Source organism: Urocitellus parryii, chromosome 3 (genome assembly GCF_045843805.1).
Source record: "Urocitellus parryii isolate mUroPar1 chromosome 3, mUroPar1.hap1, whole genome shotgun sequence".
Lineage (NCBI taxonomy): Eukaryota > Metazoa > Chordata > Mammalia > Rodentia > Sciuridae > Urocitellus > Urocitellus parryii.
The window spans coordinates 102,714,392-102,738,795 of NC_135533.1; positions in this window are offsets into that span (position 1 = coordinate 102,714,392).

Below are 24,404 nucleotides of genomic sequence, written 5' to 3' on the forward strand. Positions count from 1 at the left end.
GGAGTAGAGATAATACCATGCATATTATCTGATCACAATGGAATGAAACTGAAAATCAACGATAAAAGAAGGAAGGAAAAATCATGCATGACTTGGAGAATGAACAATAGGTTACTGAATGATCAATGGGTTTTAGAAGACATCAAGGAGGAGATTAAAAAATTCCTAGAGTTAAATGAAAACACAGACACAACATATCGGAATCTATGGGACACATTGAAAGCAGTTCTAAGAGGAAAATTCATTGCTTGGAGTGCATTCCTTAAAAAAAGAAAAAACCAACAAATAAATGATCTCATACTTCATCTCAAAATCCTAGAAAAAGAAGAGCAAAACAACAAAAGAAGTAGAAGGCAAGAAATAATTAAAATCAGAGCTGAAATTAATGAAATTGAAATTAATGAATTGAAACAAAAGAAACAATTGAAAAAATTGACAAAACTAAAAGTTGGTTCTTTGAAAAAATAAATAAAATTGACAGACCCTTAGCCATGCTAACGAAGAGAGGAAGAGAGAGAACTCAAATTACCAGCATACGGGATGAAAGAGGCAATATCACAACAGACACTTCAGAAATACAGAAGATAATCAGAAATTATTTTGAATCCTTATACTCCAATAAAATAGAAGATAGTGAAGGCATAGATAAATTCCTTAAGTCTTATGATCTGCCCAGATTGAGTCAGGAGGATATAGACAACCTAAACAGACCAATAACAATAGAGGAAATAGAAGAAACCATCAAAAGATTACCAACTAAGAAAAGCCTAGGACCGGATGGGTATACAGCAGAGTTTTACAAAACCTTTAAAGAGGAACTAACACCAATACTTTTCAAGCTATTTCAGGAAATAGAAAAAGAGGGAGAACTTCCAAATTCATTCTACGAGGCCAACATCACCCTGATTCCGAAACCAGACAAAGACACTTCAAAGAAAGAAAACTACAGACCAATATCTCTAATGAACCTAGATGCAAAAATCCTCAATAAAATTCTGGCGAATCGGATACAAAAACATATCAAAAAAATTGTGCACCATGATCAAGTAGGATTCATCCCTGGTATGCAAGGTTGGTTCAATATACGGAAATCAATAAATGTTATTCACCACATCAATAGACTTAAAAATAAGAACCATATGATCATCTCGATAGATGCGGAAAAAGCATTGGACAAAGCGCAGCATCCCTTTATGTTCAAAACTCTTGAAAAACTAGGGATAACAGGAACATACCTCAACATTGTAAAAGCAATTTATGCTAAGCCTCAGGCTAGCATCATTCTGAATGGAGAAAAATTGAAGGCATTCCCTCTAAGATCTGGAACAAGACAGGGATGCCCTCTTTCACCACTTCTGTTCAACATAGTTCTCGAAACACTGGCCAGAGCAATTACACAGACGAAAGAAATTAAAGGCATAAAAATAGGAAAAGAAGAACTTAAATTATCACTATTTGCAGATGACATGATTCTATACCTAGCAGACCCAAAAGGGTCTACAAAGAAACTATTAGAGATAATAAATGAATTCAGCAAAGTGGCAGGTTATAAAATCAACACGCATAAATCAAAGGCATTCCTGTATATCAGCGACAAATCCTCTGAAATGGAAACCAGGACAACCACTCCGTTCACAATATCCTCAAAAAGAATAAAATACTTGGGAATCAACCTAACAAAAGAGGTGAAAGACTTATACAATGAAAACTACAGAACCCTAAAAAGAGAAATTGAAGAAGACCTTAGAAGATGGAAAAACATACCCTGTTCATGGATAGGCAGAACTAACATCATCAAAATGGCGATATTACCAAAAGTTCTCTATAGGTTTAATGCAATGCCAATCAAAATCCCAACGGCATTTCTTGTAGAAATAGAGAAAGCAATCATGAAATTCATATGGAAGAATAAAAGACCAGGAAGAGCAAAAACAATACTAAGCAGGAAGTGTGAATCAGGTGGTATAGCGATTCCAGATCTCAAACTATACTACAGAGCAATAGTAACAAAAACAGCATGGTACTGGTACCAAAACAGGCGGGTGGACCAATGATACAGAATAGAGGACACAGAAACCAACCCACAAAACTACAACTTTCTTATATTTGATAAAGGGGCTAAAAGCATGCAATGGAGGAAGGATAACATCTTCAACAAATGGTGCTGGGAAAACTGGAAATCCATATGCAACAAAATGAATCTGAATCCCTTTCTCTCGCCAAGCACAAAAGTTAACTCAAAATGGATCAAGGAGCTTGATATCAAATCAGAGACACGGCATCTGATAGAAGAAAAAGTTGGCTACGACCTACATGCTGTGGGGTTGGGCTCCAAATTCCTCAATAGGACACCCATAGCACAAGAGTTAACATCTAGAATCAACAAATGGGACTTACTCAAACTAAAAAGTTTTTTCTCAGCAAAAGAAACAATAAGAGAGGTAAATAGGGAGCCTACATCATGGGAACAAATCTTTACTCCTCAGACTTCAGATAGAGCCCTAATATCCAGAATATATAAAGAACTCAGAAAATTAGACAATAAGATAACAAATATCCCAATCAACAAATGGGCCAAGGACTTGAATAGACACTTCTCAGAGGAGGACATACAATCAATCAATAAGTACATGAAAAATGCTCACCATCTCTAGCAGTCAGAGAAATGCAAATCAAAACCACCCTAAGATACCATCTCACTCCAGTAAGATTGGCAGCCATTATGAAGTCAAACAACAATAAGTGCTGGCGAGGTTGTGGGGAAAAGGGTACACTTGTACATTGTTGGTGGGACTGCAAATTGGTGCAGCCAATTTGGAAAGCGGTATGTAGATTTCTTGGAAAGCTGGGAATGGAACCACCATTTGACCCAGCCATTCCCCTTCTCGGTCTATTCCCTAAAGACCTAAAAAGAGCATGCTACAGGGACACTGCTACATCGATGTTCATAGCAGCACAATTCACAATAGCAAGAGTGTGGAATCAACCTAGATGCCCTTCAATAGACAAATGGATTAAAAAAATGTGGCATTTATACACAATGGAGTATTACTCTGCAGTAAAAAATGACAAAAATCATAGAATTTGCAGGGAAATGTATGGCATTAGAGCAGATTATGCTAAGTGAAGCTAGCCAATCCCTAAAAAACAAATGCCAAATGTCTTCTTTGATATAAGGAGAGTAACTAAGAACAGAGTAGGGAGGAAGAGCATGAGAAGAAGATTAACATTAAACAGGGGTAAGAGGTGGGAGGGAAAGGGAGAGAGAAGGGAAATTGCATGGAAATGGAAGGAGACCCTCAGGGTTATACAAAATTACATACAAGAGGAAGTGAGGGGAAAGGGATAAAAAGGGGGAGAAATGAATTACAGTAGATGGGGTAGAAAGTGAAGAGGGGAGGGGAGGGGAGGGGAGTGGGGATAGTAGAGGATAGGAAAGGCAGCAGAATACATCAGACACTAGTATCGCAATATGTAATTCAGTGGATGTGTAACCGATGTGATTCTGCAATCTGTATTTGGGGTAAAAATGGGAGTTCATAACCCACTTGAATCAAAATGTGAAATATGATATATCAAGAACTATGTAATGTTTTGAACAACCAACATTAAAAAAAATAAATAAATAAATTTTAAAAAAAGAACATGTGAGAGATCCATGAATCTTTAATGTTAATTGCTGCATAAAAACACCACTGTTAATAGGTCCTGAGTTAAAGTGAGCAAAAATAATACACAAGAGAACAAAGGTTTTGGATCCCAAACTGCTAGATGTGATGTGAGGGGAAAAATTCTAAGATGCTCTCAGAACCTCAGCCCCTAGAGAACTTGAACCTATCTCCAGCTCTATGATTCAACAATAATGTTGCTGCCCCTTTGAAGGTATTTCACATATGTGATTATGGTACTCAATCAACTGCCCTTAATGTGGGGAGATTGGCCAGATGGGCCTTATGCAATCAGGTGGGCTTCTTAAAATTGCTCTCTAGGTGGTGGCAGAAGACGGAGACTGTGAATCATCCTTTTTCCACAGAGAAAGACCTGCAGGCAGCCTCCAGCCATGGAGAGATGCCAGGAGAACACAGCAATAAATTACACCAGCAGCCCTGGACTTGGAAAATAATCCTGACCTGGGTTAAAATCCTTACTCTGACCAACATCTTGGCTGCAGTCCAAGGAGACCCAAAGAAGAAAACCCACTTATGCTGGACCTGGACTTGGGAACCATGGACACAATAAACTGGTGATGTTTTAAGCCAGTAATTTCTGGTAGTTACACAGGGCAATCAGACTGAGAAAACTACTCCGTCAAAAACCCATCATTCCCCATGGGACAAAGAAGGATTATTCAGAGCTCTGGATGATTAAACCAGAAACCATAAAGAAGCATTTCCAGGCAGTGGGCCTGGATCTATTGCGTGGGCTGCACAAGCATTTGATGGGTTTTGAGGTGATGCAGACCAGGGACAGTCATGGTTTCCCCACTTCAACCCCTTCCTATAAGAGACTCTGTGGTGGTTGCCCTATTTCTGCCCCATGGTTGTAAGTGGGCAAGGGAGGGGCAAGGAGCCAGTCCCTTTTGTCCCCAGGTCTTCAAATGAGGAAGAACCTTACCAAGAAACTTCGTCTGCATCCAGAATTCACTCAGATGACAATAAGACTCTGGAGGCTTGGGAAGGTGAATATCATATTTAACATCCCTCTCATTGAGAAATGATCTCTGTCCCATCCTTGGGCCCTGGGTGGCCTGTGTGACTGCCCTGATATGGAAGCAATGCTGACTGATGTCTGATGTTGGTTTGAGAAGGCTGAGTTCTGCCAGCTTCTTTGGGCTTTCTCCATTTTCAGCCCTGCACAAAGCCCATTGTCTGAGTTCACCATGTGGAGAAGTCACATAGGGATACCAGAGAGAGAAAAGTCCAGGATGAGACTTGGGAGCAAAGAAGACTTTGAGAATATCTGGCCCCAGCCACTGTCTGATACACCACAGAGAGAGAATAAACACAGCCTCACTGTACCATGTCAGGCCTCATGTTCATGAAAAACATCAGCCATCCCCTTTGCTTCATGGCTTTGTTAAGATAAAGGACTTCAACTGATGTATCCCTTCCTTAAGTACTTACTCCCAAAACCATACTTCTTTCCTGTGCTGGTTTTCCCCCCCACACACAAAGTGCATCATTATGGGGTTTGTGGGGGGTAGAATTTTTTTGTATCCTGGGGAAAACCATAGCAAATTTCATAAGTTGAAAAAGATAAATAAGTCCTAAAACAATTGTGCTTATATGGGCATTCTAAAAATTGAAATAGTCTGAGAAAAGTCATGTCAAAAGCAAGGGTACTTCTGTGCATGTAAGATATTAAAACAAGCGACCACAAAATCTGGTGCCAACTCTAAGCTTTGATGAATCCTAGGAAGTTAAAAAATGCTCAAAAGTAGTAAAGGAGAAAACATATGTATTTGTGTTTTGCCTGGTAATAAAGATTAACTTGGTGTTTGGACCTCATGTGGTTTTGTCTGGCACTGCCTGCAATGCATACTGGCCTTCCCCTCTTCAGTTGTTGCTATATGATGGGAGGCAATCTGTCTACACTTTGTCTGCTAAATGAACTTGGTAATCACAAACCACAGGAACATTCAATGAAGGGCAGGTGAAAAGTCTTTACACATTAACAAAATTACAAAAATGTTTGTATTGCTAACCAAACTACTCCCCAAGTAGATAGAGCTCTGAGTGTGTTGATCCCTTTGTCTTTCTCTGAACAAAATCTACTATATATATTATATATATACTTTCAATTATGATTTATTGTTGAACTCACTTATAAATCACATTTCCATTTCCCCTCTTTCTTTCCCTGCTTGGTCTCTGACTCACATGCCCTTTCCCTTTGGGTTCCCTAGCACCTACCCTCACCCTAGCTTACCTGGGGCCTGCAGGAGGTGCTGTAATATCCAGAGGGAAAGAGGAAGGGACAGGAAAGAAGATCCAGAGAACTGGTTCAAAAGGGGCCTTCCCTTGCATCGCTAGGGTTCAAGCCTCAGGAATTGGACTCTGACAGCAGATGCCAGCCTCTGACAGTTTGTCTTTAACTGCCTATAATGCTACTTGCTTCCAGAGAGAAGACAAATCTACACATTATAATCAACAGTAATTATGAGCACTAACAACCGTTATTTAGAAGGACTGAGAACAAAGAGGAGTGGTGTGCAAGCAGGTGTATTCTACCACCTCTGGCCATGCTGAGAAGCATTTGATCCAACAGGCAGTATCCATGATCCCTCATCACTAACCCTGTCAATCATATGATGTCTCCAGGACTCGGGGATTTCTGGCTCCATCAGAGAGGTCAGATTTTAATGTCATTTTTTTTCAATCTTAAAATCATGAGGCTTATTACATCATTCTGCTTTTCTGACTCTTAAATATTCATCCTACATTGTATGCTTTAATAAACCTCATATAAAATTTAAAACTATATTATTCAAGTTGTTCTGATACTGAAATTTGCCTTTAATGGCATATTTTCTTTTTATTTTTTAATTTTTATTGTTGGTTGTTCATCAGAAACTAGAAAAAATTGATAGGTCTTTGCTCTTTATTATTCTTTCAAGAATTTGATTTTAAAAAATGTAAATGTCTTATTAAAGAATGTAAGACTTTGTATAATATTGAAGAGACATCAAAATTGAACCATCAGTGTCCTAGCTCCTAATGCCAAGAAAACTTCAGATTTGACCAATATTCTCACTGAAGCCAGAATGTACTGCTAGAAAACATGCTGGAATTATTTAAGAATAGGGCTATCGATATAGCTTAAGAATTATCATATAGAAAGTAATGGAGTCAAAACTAGGTGTTCAGGAGTGAGAGAGAGACAGATTCCACCCTGGGATATACATTAGCACTTATCTTTTAAATAATAGTCCCTCAAACATTTCCACATCAAAATCCCCAGAACCTGTAAATATATTTCTTAATGTAGTTAAAAGAACTTTATACCATCTGCACTGATTTATTTCTGAGCAATATGTTTTCATATTCAACCAAAGAAATTAATAATACCATTGTAATTGGTTCATTCATTGGAAACACTAACTCCCTATGCCAATGCTGAGTAAAAAGAGTAGAAAGCTTGGAGTAAGGCCAGTGCACAGTGGTTTGGAGCATCTGAACTGGAGCCAGACAGATATGATACATAACCCAGAACTGTTACTCATGGCCCAGATCTACTAGCACCCAGAGCCAAAGACAGGCAGTGCTTTTCCCAGTCATTGCTGGTGCACAGTAAGCACATCTGAAATGTTAGCTATCATTTTGTAAAATGAACAGCAGATATGACCAGCATAGATGTAGCAGGTTGGGCTGCAGATTGGAAGGAGGAGACCTCTAGGAAGCTTCAAATGGCAGTTCACCTGGGTCATGCAGACAAATAAGGAAATATGGGGTTAAAAAAAAACAGGAAAATATATCTTTCTGCATTATCTCTGGATCCCTTTTCATTGGTAACTATAGGCCACCTTTCAAAGACTGAGTTCCTATTTTCACGTAGAAGTAACTTCTTGGCCCAGCACCTGCACTTGGGTTACTTACTGCTTAGGTAGCTGAGACCTTCTACTGATCAGCTTTCCTTCCCTCACTGTGCCAGGACAAGACTAAGGCTCTGGGGGCCATCTTTCTTCATCCAGCAAACACTCACAGTAAATGGAATTTATGACTTTTAGCTTCTGCCAGTCACAAAGAAAAAAATTTAATGGCTGCTTGTGTAACAGATGCTGCAGTGAATGACAAGGCCTTACTACCTCACAAACACAGAGTGAATTACTTTTCCCTAGAACAACAGTAGCATGTGCAGAAAATCATGGTCATTTCCTCATTGTTTTTGGAACACTCATATTGATGCAATTGACTTTGCTTTAGTATCTTTAGATTTTATGTCAAGAAAATTTGTCTTTCAATCTGAAGAAACAAGCCACAAGCTCACACATCCTATCTATGTAGACTGGGCCCTTAGGTTTCAAAGATTAGAGTGTAAGCAGTATTTTACTGAAAAACACCCATAAATATCATACAGAAACACCTTGGCGTCTTTGCATGATTCTTAGAGGGAGCAAGAGTTCAGCCACTGTGTTTCTGGGTTTAATCAGAACCACACACTTGCTCTGCATTCTTTAAGGTTCCTTCCCTTTATGTCACTTAGATCACTCACTTTCAAGTTATGCTTGGGACAAGCCTCTCCACAATTGACCCCTCGAAAAGAGTCAAGAATCTCCAAAAGTCTACAGACTGGGCTCATCTGAAGAAGCATGTGTTAGGAGTCCAGACAATGACTTGCTGACCTAGGCACAACACTGAAGAATGGCCCAGGTGTGACATGGAGCAGACTTACATCTCCCCAGTCTTCCCATCTCTTTCCATGGCTGACACTTCTCCAGAACAATAATGGTATCCATCAAACCAGGCATCCATGAACTTTTGCTTAAGCAGTGAAGGCCTGCTAATGCAGCCAGTAGTTTACCAGAGTGTGAGAATCTGCCCTCAGACATCATGATCATTTGTGATTCAATGAAACTTTGCCCCCAAAAGTTCACATCCACTTCTTTGCTCAATATTTTCTGAGAGAAGGTCAAATCTGGAACTTCAAAAGCAGAGCTTCCTTAACCTTTTGAGACAGAGAGGGACAGCCTCCAAATACAGATGTGTGCCAAATGATGGTGCTGTCCAAAGCACAGATGAAACTCAAGAAAGATAAAATTCTTCAGGCTTGCTTTTATCTAAACCTCTTATAAATGGGTTTACAAGTATAGAGAAAATGCAGAAGCATTCAAATATGATAAGAAATAATAAGGGGCATATGAAAGGGGACACTCACTTGAATATTTAGGCACCAAAACGAACATCAATATCTAGGGATATTAGAGGGTCAAGTCTAAAATCTGTTTCTTCCAATGAGCTAATTTTTCTCAAGACCAATTAAAGTAGCTGTCTGGCAGCTTCCATATTGTTCATAAACCTCCACATCCACAGTCTTTTTCTCTTCAGCATATGCCTGTTACACCTCCACTTATGAAGCATGGAGAGAAGTTTTTAAGGAAATAAACCTCCACCACTTTTTCCTCAGTTATCACTTAAAGCCTGTAACATTTAAACCCAGTCACAAAAACTAGGGTCAAATGGTATCTTGAAGCTAGAGATGATATTACAATCTTTTTGTGTGTTTGGTTGGTTGCTTGGTTTTTAAGGAAAAAAAAAATGAAAAAAAAAGAGGATTTTCATTGGGAGAGTATTAGAGTCCCAGTTTTCCAGTTTATCCCCAATTCTCTTTGCTAATGCCTTTAAAAAGGACATTTCATTTTTCAGCATCATTTCTGATATCATGCTCTGCAGTGGGACCAGAACACTACAGACGACTTACATACCCATGGAAAATAGAAGGACTTGGTCAGCAGGCTGATGAAGATTAGAATAGAGAGTGAATGAAGGGCTGGAATTTTGCCCTTTAGTCAAATGCCACATGACCTTCCAAAGTTGTTACATCAGTTTATATACTTATCAGAAGTTCCATTCCACTGATCCATGCTGGTATGGCCTTACACGTTAATTTCTGCCAATAGAATAGTAAAAAAGTTTTATTTCATAGTAGTTTGATTGACATATGTATGATTAATAACAAGGAGAGAAATTTTTCATTTTTTATTGGTTTTTCATTTTTCTCTTCAGTGAAATGATATCTGTGACTTTGTCCATTTTTCTCTCAAGTGGCTTGTCTTTTCTCATTTATTTGTAAATGTTGATAGATGATTGTTTTAGTCAGCTTTTATGCTGCTGTGACTAAAAGTCTGGACAAGAACAATTTTAGAGGAGGAAAAGTTAATTTAAAGGCACACAGTTTCAGAGACCTCAGTCCATAGATAGCTATCTCCATTCCTCAGGGCTCACAAAATCACTTTAAAATCAACCTCACAGATCTCAGGCCTCCAGCAAAATACAGACAACTTCTCAGCAAGAACATAACATAAATGGCCTCTACTCCAAATTCCAATAGAATCCTTCTTCTTGGAACCCCCTTGAGCCCTGTCTTCACTGTCTATGGTCCTATTGGCATTCTGGTCTTTTGAGATCCCACTAGAATTGGCCACTAAGCTCTGCTTACAACAATCAAAAGCATTTCCAGCTTGTACTGCTACACCTCTCAAAATTCCTCCAACAAATTCCAAAAAGCTCCAAAGATTTTGGAGGTTAGTCAGGTTTAGTCACAGCAAAGGCCCAACTTCTGGTACCAATTTCTGTTTTAGTCAGCTTTTTCATTGTTATGACTAAAAGACCTCACTGTGGTAAGAGCCCTCTTCAAACAAAGATGAGGTGGCATAGCCAGTGCCTGTGTGCTTACAGGTGATCACATTTAACATACTGCAGCCAGAGCCTCTGAGAGCATGAATGATTATATATATATATATACCATATTCACCTGCATTCCCTAAACAAATAGAAGATGGCATGGCATTCTGGGCATGTGCACAACTCTGCCAGCACTCAGGGTCCATGTGCAACCTTGCTGACCACCATCCCACTGTGCCTTCACAACTCTGTCACAACTTACTTATGAATTTTTATTATAGAAAATCCTGAAGAAATTTATTTTTCCATGTAGTGGAAACAAAGGGACTAGTATATAGCAGAGAGGGTAGGGGCACTATCAGGGGCTATAAAGGCAAAGCCCAGCTGCATTTGGAGGCTTGACCTTTGGATGTGAGTTCTGTGCATGCACGAAATAAACACTGCTTCCTGATGAACACTTCAATGCCCTTTCTCTCTGTATGCAAATTCTACAACAGTTGTAGAGGGAAAATGTTTATTTAGGGCTCACAGATTGAGGTCTCAATCTATAGATTTCTGGCACCATTCCTGGAGGCTTGAAGTGAGGCAGAACATCATAGTGGAAGAGCATAGCAGAAGGAGGCAGCTCACATGATGAGACTCCACTCACTAGATACAAAATATATGCCCCAAAGACATACCCCCCAATGAAACCCCTTCTTCTAGCCACATTCTACCCACCTTCAGTTAGCATTCAGTTCATTCCACCAGGGGATTAATTCACTGATAGGCTTAAGACTGTCATAAACCAATCATTTCTCATCTAAACTTTCTTGAATTGTCGTTTGCATGAGCAAAAGACATGGGGCACCTCGTATCCAAACCATAACAATGATAGATACGTGACAGAGAAAGATTTTGAGTCTAACTTGGCTATGTATGTTACAAATGTTTGACTCTCATTTTAACTTAAAAAAAATTCAAGATAGTTTGTGATGACCAGATGGTTTTAATATCCATGAAGTAGAGTTCATTTATCACATCTTTTGTGATTAGTGTTTTTTGTGTCTTCCCCAAGGTCAGGGTGATTTTCATCAACATTGCTTCTATTCACTCCAAAGTTTTGCTTCTGACATTAAAGTTCTTAATCCATCTGGACTTAATTTTTCTATAGTGAGAGATAAATATCTATTTAATTAATTCCATGTAGAAATGCATTTTCTTAACTCCATATATTATATAATACCTCTTTTGGACAATGACCTGCCATTGCACTGCCATTGTTTATCAAGTTACAAATAGTTTTCATCCTGTTTCTGTATTCTATACTGTTTCATTTGTTCATTTGTTAATCCTGTTACAAAATCAAAATATCAATTACTCTATTGTTATGATCAGACCAATCTGGGTAGTGTCTTCCTTGATTCTTGTAAATTGGGAGTTCCTTGAAGACAGAGAATGCAAAGCTGCATGGAGAAGTCACATGTAGGCATTATCATCTGGGTCTTTTAATGAACCAGGTAACTGAGAGGATCATTTTCTAAAATGATTATAGACACCAGTATTTTGAGTCACCACTAACTGTTAAATCTTTGCAGCTAAGGACCCAGACACTAGACAAAGATAAGCTGACCACACTAGGTTATATCCAGATTAATGGACCTCAGAATCTGTGAATCTAACATAAAGGTTGATGATTTTCACCACTATATCTTAGAGTTACTCTACTGCATTAGATAACCAGGATTCCTGCTAATGGAATTGAGGGAAGAGCCAGTGTAGATAGAAACTGGGTCACTGTGGAACTCTGATTTAGGATCCTGGGTAGCACTTCCCCTGCCTGACTATGCACATTATCTTATTTCATTGACCTCAGTTTCCCATTTTGCAAAACCATGGTGTCACACTAAGTAACTTGACAGTTTCCTTCTTAACTCTGTTGTTTCCAATTATAAATGAATTATATCTGATAACTCTATAATTTTAAACCAGAAGAGATGCATTAATTCAACTCAGAAGTACCATTTCCAGGATCATCCAAGTGGGCTGTGTGCTAAGTGTTACTATTCACATAATTCATTCACTAGATGTGTAACATTGAGAAAAATAATTATCAAGAAATTTACAAATTGTCATTCATAATATGTACTTGAACCATATTTAAAAGGTTTGGGCACGGAATATACATTTACTATTTAGGAATTAGAAAAACAGAAGAGGCCATATACACTAAAATTCATAATACAGTTATCATGTGGTAACTGATTATGTCCATAACAATCATTAAATTCAATTCTGAGTAATCTAGAAGAAAAGGCAAAACATAATGGGTTATTGAAGTTCATTTCTCAAAAGTTTACTTGCTAACTTTTGTCAAAGATCTATGATGCCCTTAACATAGTAAGTGTTCTGGAGTGAGCAAAGCAACAAGACTTGAAAAAATCCAAATACAAGAACTTATTAATACTGGTGACACCCCACTGATTACACTTATGGCACTGCCACTTCACAGATGAAAAACAAATGAGAAAAGGATAGACTAATTACAATTATTTAAAATCATATATTTCCAAGTGCTAGAAAAAAAACATTCTATACACATTCATGATCTTAAAATAATTCACTCTCTTTTCACTGTGCTTATAAATAAATTGTGAATTCAATTTACTATCAGGGCTTTATGTCAGGACATTGGTCAATCTATGATCAATGTTTATGATAGCAATTGTGTAAAAAGGTGAAGATGAGGTCTTGTATTCTATTAACTTTCAAAAAAACATCTGATTTCACAGATATATAAAACACACCAGTGTGTTGCTTATGCTAAGAAAAGTTAAGTAAATGAAATCCAAAAGTCATAAAATTGTGCTCTTGAGCACATGGAAGAATAGATAGTTGACCCGTCCCTGCCCTTAACTTTCTGAAATATCAACCTCCTCATCCAGGTTTCTGATAGGAATTGGAAAGCAAACAATTCAAAATTGATTTTCTTTGGCAAGTTATAAGAATAAACACCATTAAATAAATTTATTGTGAGTCATTGCAACATGCTGTAACCTGCATGTGCAATTGTAGAAATGCTGTGTGGTCCAGCAATTTTAGTTGAAGCTTTCATCAGAAAAGGCAGGTACCTTCCAGATTCATTTCATAGGGTATGGTCAATGTTTGTAAGGTTTAGCTTTAGTAAATAAGCATTGAGTCCTAAAACTTGTTTTTTAGATATTGTGGTTACAGTTGGTCTTCTCCTGCCACTCCTGTGGAAGACCCATTTGTGATGCCCAACATGGTTCAGAGAAAGCCATGACCTCTTTTTGTCATCGTTCTTTATCCCTGAGGCACTACAATATTGCTGTTCCTCCCAGCACAGGACTTCACTCCCCACTGGTAGATTTTCTGAATACTAAAAAGGATTGTTTTCAGTTCCAGTGTTTGCAGGGAGTGTTTACACTTCTTCCCACATCTTTTAAACTTTTTAATTTATGTGACTTTGGGTAAATGCTCACTAATGGCACAGCCCTCCTATAAATTAAAATTATCCACACCTTAAACCCGGAAAACACCTTTTCCTTTCTAAAGATCAGAAATAAAAATGTTGAGAGATTTGGAAATTGCTTTGGATCTAAACTTGTAATAGGTTTTCTTTGCAAAACCATTCCTTGATTTGTAATTTTATTTTCAGTGCACCAGTAAGTAGTTTAAAAACATCCCTCTTCTCCAAGCATTTAAAAAGATTTTGTAGGGATCATAGAAATATACTAGACTCTTTCCTATACATGTGTCTTTTATGGATCCTTTCCTTGCCTAGAATACTCTTTCCTCCCCTGCCCTCCAAAATCATGGATCCTTTCCTTGCCTAGAATACTCTTTCCTCCCCTGCTCTGTTAAACAGAGCAATTTTTACTTCCTTTTGGAAATCCCCCCCCTCATTTCCATACAGAATTAGGGTTCTTATAAGTTTTTTAAGATAGCTATAGTCTTATAGTAGCAATCTGGACTTTTCATTGATTCAACAAATAGTCATCTGAAGAAAGAGTTTATATCACTTGCCCATCACATACCAGGCATTGTCCTTAGACTAGGGAGAGTCTAAGTAAGAAGACAGAAAAACTCCTCAATCTATGGAGGTTGTGTTAGAGTGAGGTTGACAAACAAACCATAAACACATTTGAAGTATCACCCCATACAAGCAGGAAGAGCAACGTGAGGCAGGGCTATACATTCAATTCAGGGCTGAGGCCTCATTGAAGTGAAGCTTACACTGAGGAGGAGGAAGAAAAAAATACAAAGTTTCTAAGGTGACCTTCACATGGCCTATTCAAGGAGCAGCAGGAGGACAGCCAGGAAAGAGCTTAAGAACTAGGGAACAGAGTCAGAGAAAAGGGCTTGGGAAGTGAATGTAGGATCAAACACATGTTCATGAGGGACATGGTCAGAATTTCCATTGGATTTTTTTCTAAACCATTAGACAGGATCAAGTAGGGAGCGGCATGATTTAGTTTATACTTTAAGAGCATCAATATGTGGGGCTGGGGTTGTAGCTTAGTGGTGGAGTGCTTGCCTCACATGCATGAGGTATTGGGTTCGATCCTCAGCACCACATACCAACAAAGATGTTGTGTCCGCCGAGAACTAAAAAATAAATATTAAAAATTCTCTCTCTCTCTCTCCTCTCTCACTCTCTCTTTAAAATAAATAAATAAATAAATAAATAAAGCAAGGATATTGTGTCTATCTACAACTTTAAAAAAAAAAAAAAGCATCAATATGGCCACTCAACACCCTACCATATTTAGCATTTCAGCTCCTCCAAATTTTTGGACAATTCCCTCGACCTGCTTAGGAAATAAAATAATGGGACTATAAGAGTGGAAACCCAGAAGCTTCAGCACAGACCTTTGACAGGGAGAGAAGATATGAAAGAGATTTTTGGCACTCAGGCAAATGAAGATTGTAATTCAGATGGTCCACAGAACCCATAGAAACCTCCTTAAAAAAGCCCCAAAGGTTGATGATGATTGAGGTCTTGTGGAATGCAATACAGTTTCTACTAAGCACAATCTTTGACTGAATTGAGATAAACATTCACACCTGACCTATAAAGCGAAGGTGAAACCTTTTTAGAGTAATATATTATCTGAAAGCTTTGCAATTTTAAAAATAAAATAATTACATTTAAAATGCTATTTCATCTGAAAGCCAGGATGACATACTCTATAGCTAAGGAAAGAAATAGATAATACATATAGATCCACAGGCTACCCAGATGTTGAAGATAGGTGGTTAACACCTTAAAATATTTAAATTTATTGTTTTCAAGATGATGGACAAAATTAGTAGGAAAAATGAAAAAAATAAAATGAGAGTTATAATCCATATCAAAATAACCAAATAATCTTAGTAAAGAAAAAATAAAAAATATGATGTTTACATTAAACAGCAGAAGAACAAAACAGAAACAGGGTTATATCTAATTATAGGAAAATCAGAAAATACACAGTATTCTGTAGAAAATATTTTATCTGAAGTGCAGAAAGGAATATAAATATAGCAAAGAATATGTAAGAAATATGAGATTTTGAAAATATTTGACCTAGTATAGAAATTCATCTCTAAACAATTCCCAATGATCACTTCTCTGGGATACACCCTTGTGTAATCCTAATCCTTTGACGTGGCTGGACCTAGTGACTCACTTGCAAGAAGGAGAATATAGAAAATTAAATGAAATTCCTGATGATAATGCAAATGAGGCACAGGGTGTTTATGTAACTTACTCCAGGTCATCCACATAATAACAGCAGAGTCAAAATTCAAGCTCATTGGTCCAAGTGTCCATTTTTACAGTTACTCTACTATGATACTTTTTTAGGATTAAAAGCTCCAGGTGTTATTAACTTGATTAAAAGTCTTCAGTTAGCACTGTGGCTCACATCAAAATTGACTGTGGCATTGCAGTCAATTATTATTAGTCTGTTTTCTGTTAACATAAAAAAAACACCCGAGTTGGGGTAATTTATTTTAAAAAAGAATTTTACTTAATCCAGAGTTCTGGAGGGAAAAAAAAACATGGTTCTACTTCTGGAGAGGGTGATATATGGTGATTTAATTCATGGCAGAAAGTAGAAGATCAAGGGACACTTGCAGAGAGAGGAATGCATGTAAGAGAGGAAGCAAGAAGAAATGCTGAACTATTTTATAACAACACAGTCTCACATTAACTAATCCAATCCTGTAAAACATAAGTCATTCCCATAAAACCTAATTCAGTCTCCAGAGAACTAACCCAGGTTTCTAGAGAAAAGCATTCCTAATAACTTCTCACTAGACCCTGCCTCCTAAAGGACCCTCACCTTCTTAATGTAGTTATATTGAGGACCAGGCTTCCAGCACACACACCTTTGGAGAACAAACCATAGAAATTACCATTAAATCAGAACTAGTGCAGTTGATTTCTGTCATTGTGCTCAGCTGCTAGTAATTGTAGTGAAGTGATTTGAAAAGCAAAGATTAGAAACTGATCTTATTTAAAGATATTCATGTTTATTTAGAAAGTTCAATAGAGTTTTTAGGTAATAGCAATAAAATTAACAGAGTAAAAAATGGAAAATTAGGCTCTCATAAAAGCAACAAAAATACTGGCAAAGCTCTCAGAGTCAAATTTTAGGAACTTTGGAAACTAACGATAATCCTCATCAAAAAACAAAACAAACAACACACACACACACCTTTTAAAGATAAATGACTATCACAGTAAAAACAGCACACTTTGTGATGATTTCACTTACCTCATATGAACCCCCTTCCACCAGCTTGGTAGTAGTAGCCTTAAAAATAACAACCTACTTTCCCAGTGTTTGAGAGCAGAAAGGACCACATCATAAAGAACTATAATTTGTTTTGAACTATGTGGTGTCTATTTGGAAAACTAGCACAAAAGCTGGACTTTGTCTTGCCTAACTAAGAATTCAATGAGTACTAAAACTATTACCCAAGTCATATTTGGAAAAAAAAAGTTTCAAAAGTGAACCCCTAAAACATATATTTTTTATTGTTATTGTCTAAGGAAAGGGGCAAAATTTGGAAAAAAATTAATAGATTAAAATATCGGAAGAAAATTTTGAGGATAAACTGTTTTGGGAAAGGAAAGCTTTGAAAAACTCTGACCTATCTATGGAAATCTAGACAGTCCTATACATGTCCAAGGCTGTGCTCATGCTGGGGAAAGACCTCAGAAGACTCTGGGCTCTTATAGTTGTTGACTTTGGAGCTGAAAAACTATATGTTAAGACCAAGACAGAGTTGCAACTCCTTGATGAATTCTAAATGTACTTCCCAACATAGACACAGAGCTCCTGTACAAACAATGGGAAAGATTTGTTTTTGATGTTGTTTGGTTTTGGTTTGTATTTGAATCCAGACAATAAGGTAACCCGTGTCTAATAATTTGCTAACCACAAAACTAATAGAGACTTCAGGGGTCACACATGAAACTAATTTTTCTGTACAAAAATTAGTTCAGAAAAGTCATGAAATAAGCAAACAAAATCATAATTATAAAAATATTAGCAAAAAACCTTTGGAATGAGGAAATAACATGATTTTCAGAATTGCTACCAGTATGATATTAAAAATGTCCAGTTTTCAAAAAAAAGTGTACAACATTTAAAGAAATGAGGAACAGTAAGACTATTAATAAAATTGTCACTGAAGAAGTCCAGACAGCATACTACAGAAAGACTTTAAATCAGATATTTTTAAATATGTCTAATGAACTAAAAGGGGAAGCATGCCTAAAAGCTGAAGAATGATTTGTCAGAGAAATTCTAGGAATAAAGGCATATTAATTACTAAAATCTTTGCATGTCATGATTTAAAATAAAAAGAAATTCTAAAAAGGAGCCATACACAAATCTGGAGTTAATAATTTAAATGGAAAATTCACAAGGGGCTCAAGAGAAGATAAGAAAAACAGAAAACTTAGTCAATGAGCTAGGAGATAGAGCAACTGAAAATTTTCAATCTGAGAAGCAGAAAGAAAAATAATGGGGAAAAAAAAGAAAGAGAGTCTAAGGAAACTGTAGGGCACCACCAGACCTACCAATATTTGCATAATGGAAGTGATAGAACAAAAGAGGAAAAGATGCAAAAATACTGAAATATTGGCCAAAAACCTCTTAAAGTTGATGAATCACTTTATATATCCAAGAAGTCCACAAACTACAAATAGGATAAAATTTAAAGGATCCACAGTAGAACATCATAAATTGACCAAAATGACTCATCACATAGGGATACTCAAGGAGATTGACCATGATTTCTCATCAGAACCTATGAAAGTGAGAAGGCAGTAGAATGACACCTCCAAAGACCTGAGTGAAAAAATAAAACTGTCAAGTAACATTATAGCTTTTGATATATCTAGAAATAATTATCCTTCAAAAAATTAAGGAGAAAATAAGACCTTTTCAGATAAGTCAAATGTTATAAGAAATACTAAAGGAAATCCTTCAGGAAATAATTAATTATTAAGTCAAAGGCATAAAAAGAAATAAAGTACACCAGTAAAGGTCACTAACAAAAAATATCAAACCATATGCTATCTAAAAGAGTCTCATTTTAAGGACAAACAGGTTAACAGGACATTGATGAAAAACAATATCCACACAAACAGTAATTTAATAAGAGGTGGAGAATCTATACTAATATCATACAAATGGACTTTAAAATAAAAATTCCCAGAGAGACAGAGGAAACAGAAGGAGATTTTATAATGTAAAAATTATTTTCTTCATCAAGAAAGTACAGCCAGGCTCAGTGCACACCCCTGTAACCCTAGTGATCAGGGAAGCTGAGGCTGGAGAATTGGAAATTCAAGGACCTAAGCCACTTAGCAAGACCCTGTCTCAAAATAAAAAATAAAAATGGCTGTGGAAAGAATAGGAGGAGGAGGAGGAGGAGATTAAGGAGGAGAAGATGAAGAAGAATAAATATACATATTATTATATTATATACATTAAAAGCATATACAAACCAAATAATAGAATTCTAATAAGCAGAAAGCAAAAACAAATAGAATTGAAGGAAAAAAATAGACAATTGCATAATAGTAGTTGCAGACATGAACTCACAGCTTTTAATAATGAATAGAACAACCAGACACGACCAGTAAGATGTTAGAGGACTTAAATGCTATGAATTAATTACATCTAATGAAAATCTATAGCTGACTCTACTCAGCAAAAGTCATATAATTTTGCACAAAGACATTCTCTATGGTAAACGACATGTTAGGCCACAACAATTTAAAAAGACTGAAAATACACAAGATATCTTCTTACCCCATGAAATGAAATTAGAAATCAATAGCAGAATACAATTTGAATACAATATGGTAGAGGGGCTGGGGTTATGGCTTAGCAGTAGAGCATTGGCCTAGCATGTTCAGGGCACTGGGTTTGATCCTCAGCATCACATCAAAAAATAAAATAAAGGTATTGTGTCCACTACAAATAAAACAAAAATATTTAAAAATATTTGGGCTGGGGATGTGGCTTAAGTGGTAGCTCGCTCGCCTGGCATGTGTGTGGCCCAGGTTCGATCCTCAGTACCACATAGAAACAAAGATGTTGTGTCCCCTGAAAACTAAAAAATAAATATTAAAAATTCTCATATATATATATATATATATATATATATATATATGGCAGAATAAGACAATCCACCCCTAAGTAATCAAAGAAATCCCAAGAAACACAAGAGAGGTCATGCAATCAGTGCTCAGAGGGAGATTCACATCAGTAAATGCCTCCTAACAGGTCACCTCAATGAAGTAGAAGCAGTAATAAACTAAGGAAGGAAAAGGAACAAATTAGTAAAGATTAGAGCAGAGATACACAAAATAGTTTGAAATTTACAGAGGAAAAAAAAATCGTTGAAACCAACAACTGGTTCCCTGAAAGAAATCAACCCAATTGACAAAGCTTTAACTAGACAGAAGAGAGAGAGAGACAAGAGAGACTCAATAACTCAAGAGTAAAAATGGGGACATTATTAAAAACCTTCTAGAAATAAAAAAATTATAAAAAATTTGTACAAACAAGTATATGTCAAAAATTAGATAAGAGATGAATAAATTCCTAAACACATATGCACTATAAATCTGACTGAATAAAAATAACAGCAAGATAACAAACCAATAATTTTTAAAATCCAATGAGATAAAACTCATGATCAGGTAGTTTCACTAGCAAATTCTACCAGATATGTAAAGAATTAGTGTTAATCATTCTGAAAGACATCCAAAAACAGACAAGGAGAGACTATTTGTAATTCACCCTCAGGGACCACTACTACCCTGATACCAAAGCCAAAGATATTATAAGAAAACTATAAAATATTATCCTTTATGAATAGGCATCATAAATCCTCAGTAAAATACTAACACATTGAATCCAGCAGATCATAAGAATTATTTTAAATCATGATAGTATAGGCCAGCATTTTTCAGAAAAACAGAGCCAACAAGATGTGTAAATATGTAAAGATTTTATTTGAAGAAATTAGCTCACAAGATTGTAGGGGTAGCAAGTTCAAAATCTGCAAGATGGGCCATTGAATTGGAAGCCCAGAGGAGAGTTGATATTTCAGCTCATGTCCAAATATAGTCTGGAGGCAAAATTCCTTCTTCCTCAGTGTATCTCAGTCTGAGGATAATCTACTCAATGTCTACTGGTTCAAATATCATCTCAAGTAAAAAATTATCTTCACATTAATAGCCAGATTGGTGTTTGATCAAACATTTGAGTACCCTGGCCTTGCTAAGTTGACAAAAGTGACCATTATGACCAGGAGAATTTATTCTAAGATTGTAGATGTGGTCCAATATATGGAAAAAAATAATACAATATACCATTATTAATAGAAGAAGGAAAAATATGCCAACCTCTCAATTAATGAAAAATAATTAAATTTTACCCTTTCATGATTTGTTTTAAAAAAGTAATACTATAAAGGATCTTTCTCAATCTGATAAAGGGCATCTATGAAAACTTACAGCTGACATCATACTTAATGATGAAAAATTGAAAACTTTCCTACTAGGATCCACCCAAATGAAGATCACTTCTCTATCCACTTCTACTGAACATTATACTGGAAGAGAGCTAGCAAGATATCCAAGGAAATTAAGCAAGAGAGAGAAAGTAAGGAAGGGAGGGAGGGAGAGAGGGAGGGAAGGAAACCTTGCAGTTCAGAAAGGAAAAAGCACGATTATCTTAATTCACAGATGACATATAGGTACCTGAGAAATCCATACACAGAACAATCAGAGGTACAATAATTAGGTACAATAATTACCACTAATTACCTCTAATCATAGCATAGTTATAAGATACAAGAGCAAGATGAAAGCTCAGTATTTCTATACACTAGCAATGAACACTTTAAAAATAAAATTATGAAGACAATTCCATTTTCAATAGCCTCAGAAAGATAAAGTACAAATAAAATTTTAAAAAGAGGTAAAAGACTACAGAACTGAACACTATACAGCACCACTAAAAGAAATTAGATGAGCCCTAAATACATGGAAAGACCTTCATTCCCAAACTGGATAAGGCAACATCACACATATTGGTACTCTCAGAATTGAAATTGCCTTTTGTGAAGACTGAAAAGCTGATCCTAAAATTCACATGGAATTACAAGCTCCCCCAAATAACCAAAACAATCTTGAAAAACAGCAAATTTAGAGGACTCAAACCCATAGATATAAATCTTTGTGACCTTGGATTAAGCAACACTTTCTTAAATATGACACGGAAAGCTCAAGCCAAAAAAATAAATTTTATGAGAACTAAAATTTTGTTCATCAATGCTGTGAAAAGATAGCCCACTGTTTTAGCCAGCTTCTTTGCTGCTGTGACTAAAAGGACACAATCAGAACTGTAGAGGAGGAAAGGTTTAATTAACGGACTCACAGTTTCAGAGGTCTTAGTGCATAGGTTGCTGGTTCCATTCCTTGGGATTCAAGGTTGAGACAGGACATCATGAAGGAGGGAAGCAGCTCTCCTGAGAACCAGGAAGCAGAGAGACTTCACTTTCCAGATACAAATATATATTCCCGGTAGCTATGCGCCCCCAGCCACACCCCACCTGCCTCCAGTCACCACTCAATTAATCACATCAGGAATTAATTCACTGATTAGGTTAAGGATATAACCCAAACATTTCTCTTCCAAATCTTCTTGCATTGTCTCACATATGAGCTTTTGGGGACACCTCACATCCAAACCATAACACCCACAGAATGTAATAATATATTTGAGATCATGTATCTCATGAGTCCAGTATCCCAAGCATATAAGGAACTGCTATAACTCAACAATTGTTGGTGAGAATGTAAAGAAATTAGAATCCTCATATGTTGCTAATGGGAAAGTAAAACTGTACAGGCACTGTGAAAAACAGTTTCTAGTTCCTCAAAAAATTAACCATAGAATTACCATATGATCTAGCATTTGTACTCCTAAGAGAATTGAAATCATTTTCAAACATAAAATTGTTCATGAATGTTTATAGTGGCATTATTCATTATTCCAAGAGCAGAAACAATTCAAATATTCATCAACTGATACATGCATAAATAAAATGTAGTGTGGACATGTGATGAAATATTATTTGCTACTTTATAAATGAATCTTGAAACTACTATGTTAAACAATAGATGTCAGATACAAAATGCCATATGTTTTTTCTATTTATGTAAAACATCCAGAAAAGGCAAATCCATGAAGACAGCAGATTTGTGGTTTCCAAGATTGGGATAGAAGGAAATGGGAAGTAATTACTCAAGGGGTATGAAGTTTCTCTTTGGGGTTTTGAAAATATTATGAAATTAGGTTGTGGTGATGGTTGTAAAATATGCATGTACCCCAAACCCTGACTTTTACACTTTAGAATGGTTAAGGGGTAAGCTTACATAAATTCTACCTCAATTTTTAAGAAGCATACTTTTGGCTGGAGGTGCAGCTCAGTGGTAGAGAACATATATAGTGTCTGTGAAGTCTTCAGTTCAATCTCCAGCACCTTAATTTAAAAAAATACATTGATTGATTGAAATGCCTTACCTACAAGAGCAAATGAAAATTAAGAATTTTGCAAATAAGATGATTTATTAGCAAATATAAAGATGTATTTATCAGTTACACCAAGTTATTTAATCTAAATTAACTGAAACTATAGAAGATGATATAGAAAGAGACAAATATATCAACAAAAAGAAATAGTTGCATGAAAGAATGGATCCTTGGTGCACAATAGCAAAGGCATTACAAATCATGCAAAGACAGGAATTCATTTATTAAATAGTGCTGGGATAATTGACTTTCCACAATGGAAACAATAAAATTACAGCAATGACATCCTACTTCTAAACAAGTTCCAGATGGTTGTAAAAGACTAAATTTCAAAAGGAAAATCTTTTAAACATTTAGGAGCATATATAAATGAATATCTTTTTATAAATTAAAGTAAGGTGAAATTTCTTAAATGAGACCTCATAAACAATTTTTTAAATGAAAAAAAGTGACTCTTAAAACGGAGAAACAAATTACACCATAAATAGTTACAAACTAAGAAAGACTTATGGACTTACTAAGAAAGACTTATGGACTTACAAAGAAAGTTGAACCCATTTAACGGACATGTATACACCTGAATATGTGCATAATCAATAAGAATAGTCAATAAGAATTCATAAGATAAATATACTCTTAAATAGAAAAATCATCAGCATAAAACAACAACCAAAAAATATTCACCAAAGAGCAACTGATATATGAGGATATTCCAGTCTCACTAATTTAGCAAAGAAATACTAATTAAATTATAGAAAATTTAATTTCATAACCATGAGATTAAGTAACTCAGAACATTTTCAACTTAATAAAAATATCAAACAAATTTGACTTACAATTTGCAGAAAAATATTTAAGTTTATGGAGCTAGGAGTCTCAAGACAGCCCAAGCCTCAGATAGCTCATCTGTGGGTTGTGACTCCTTTCCTCTCTGATTCTCTGCTAAATT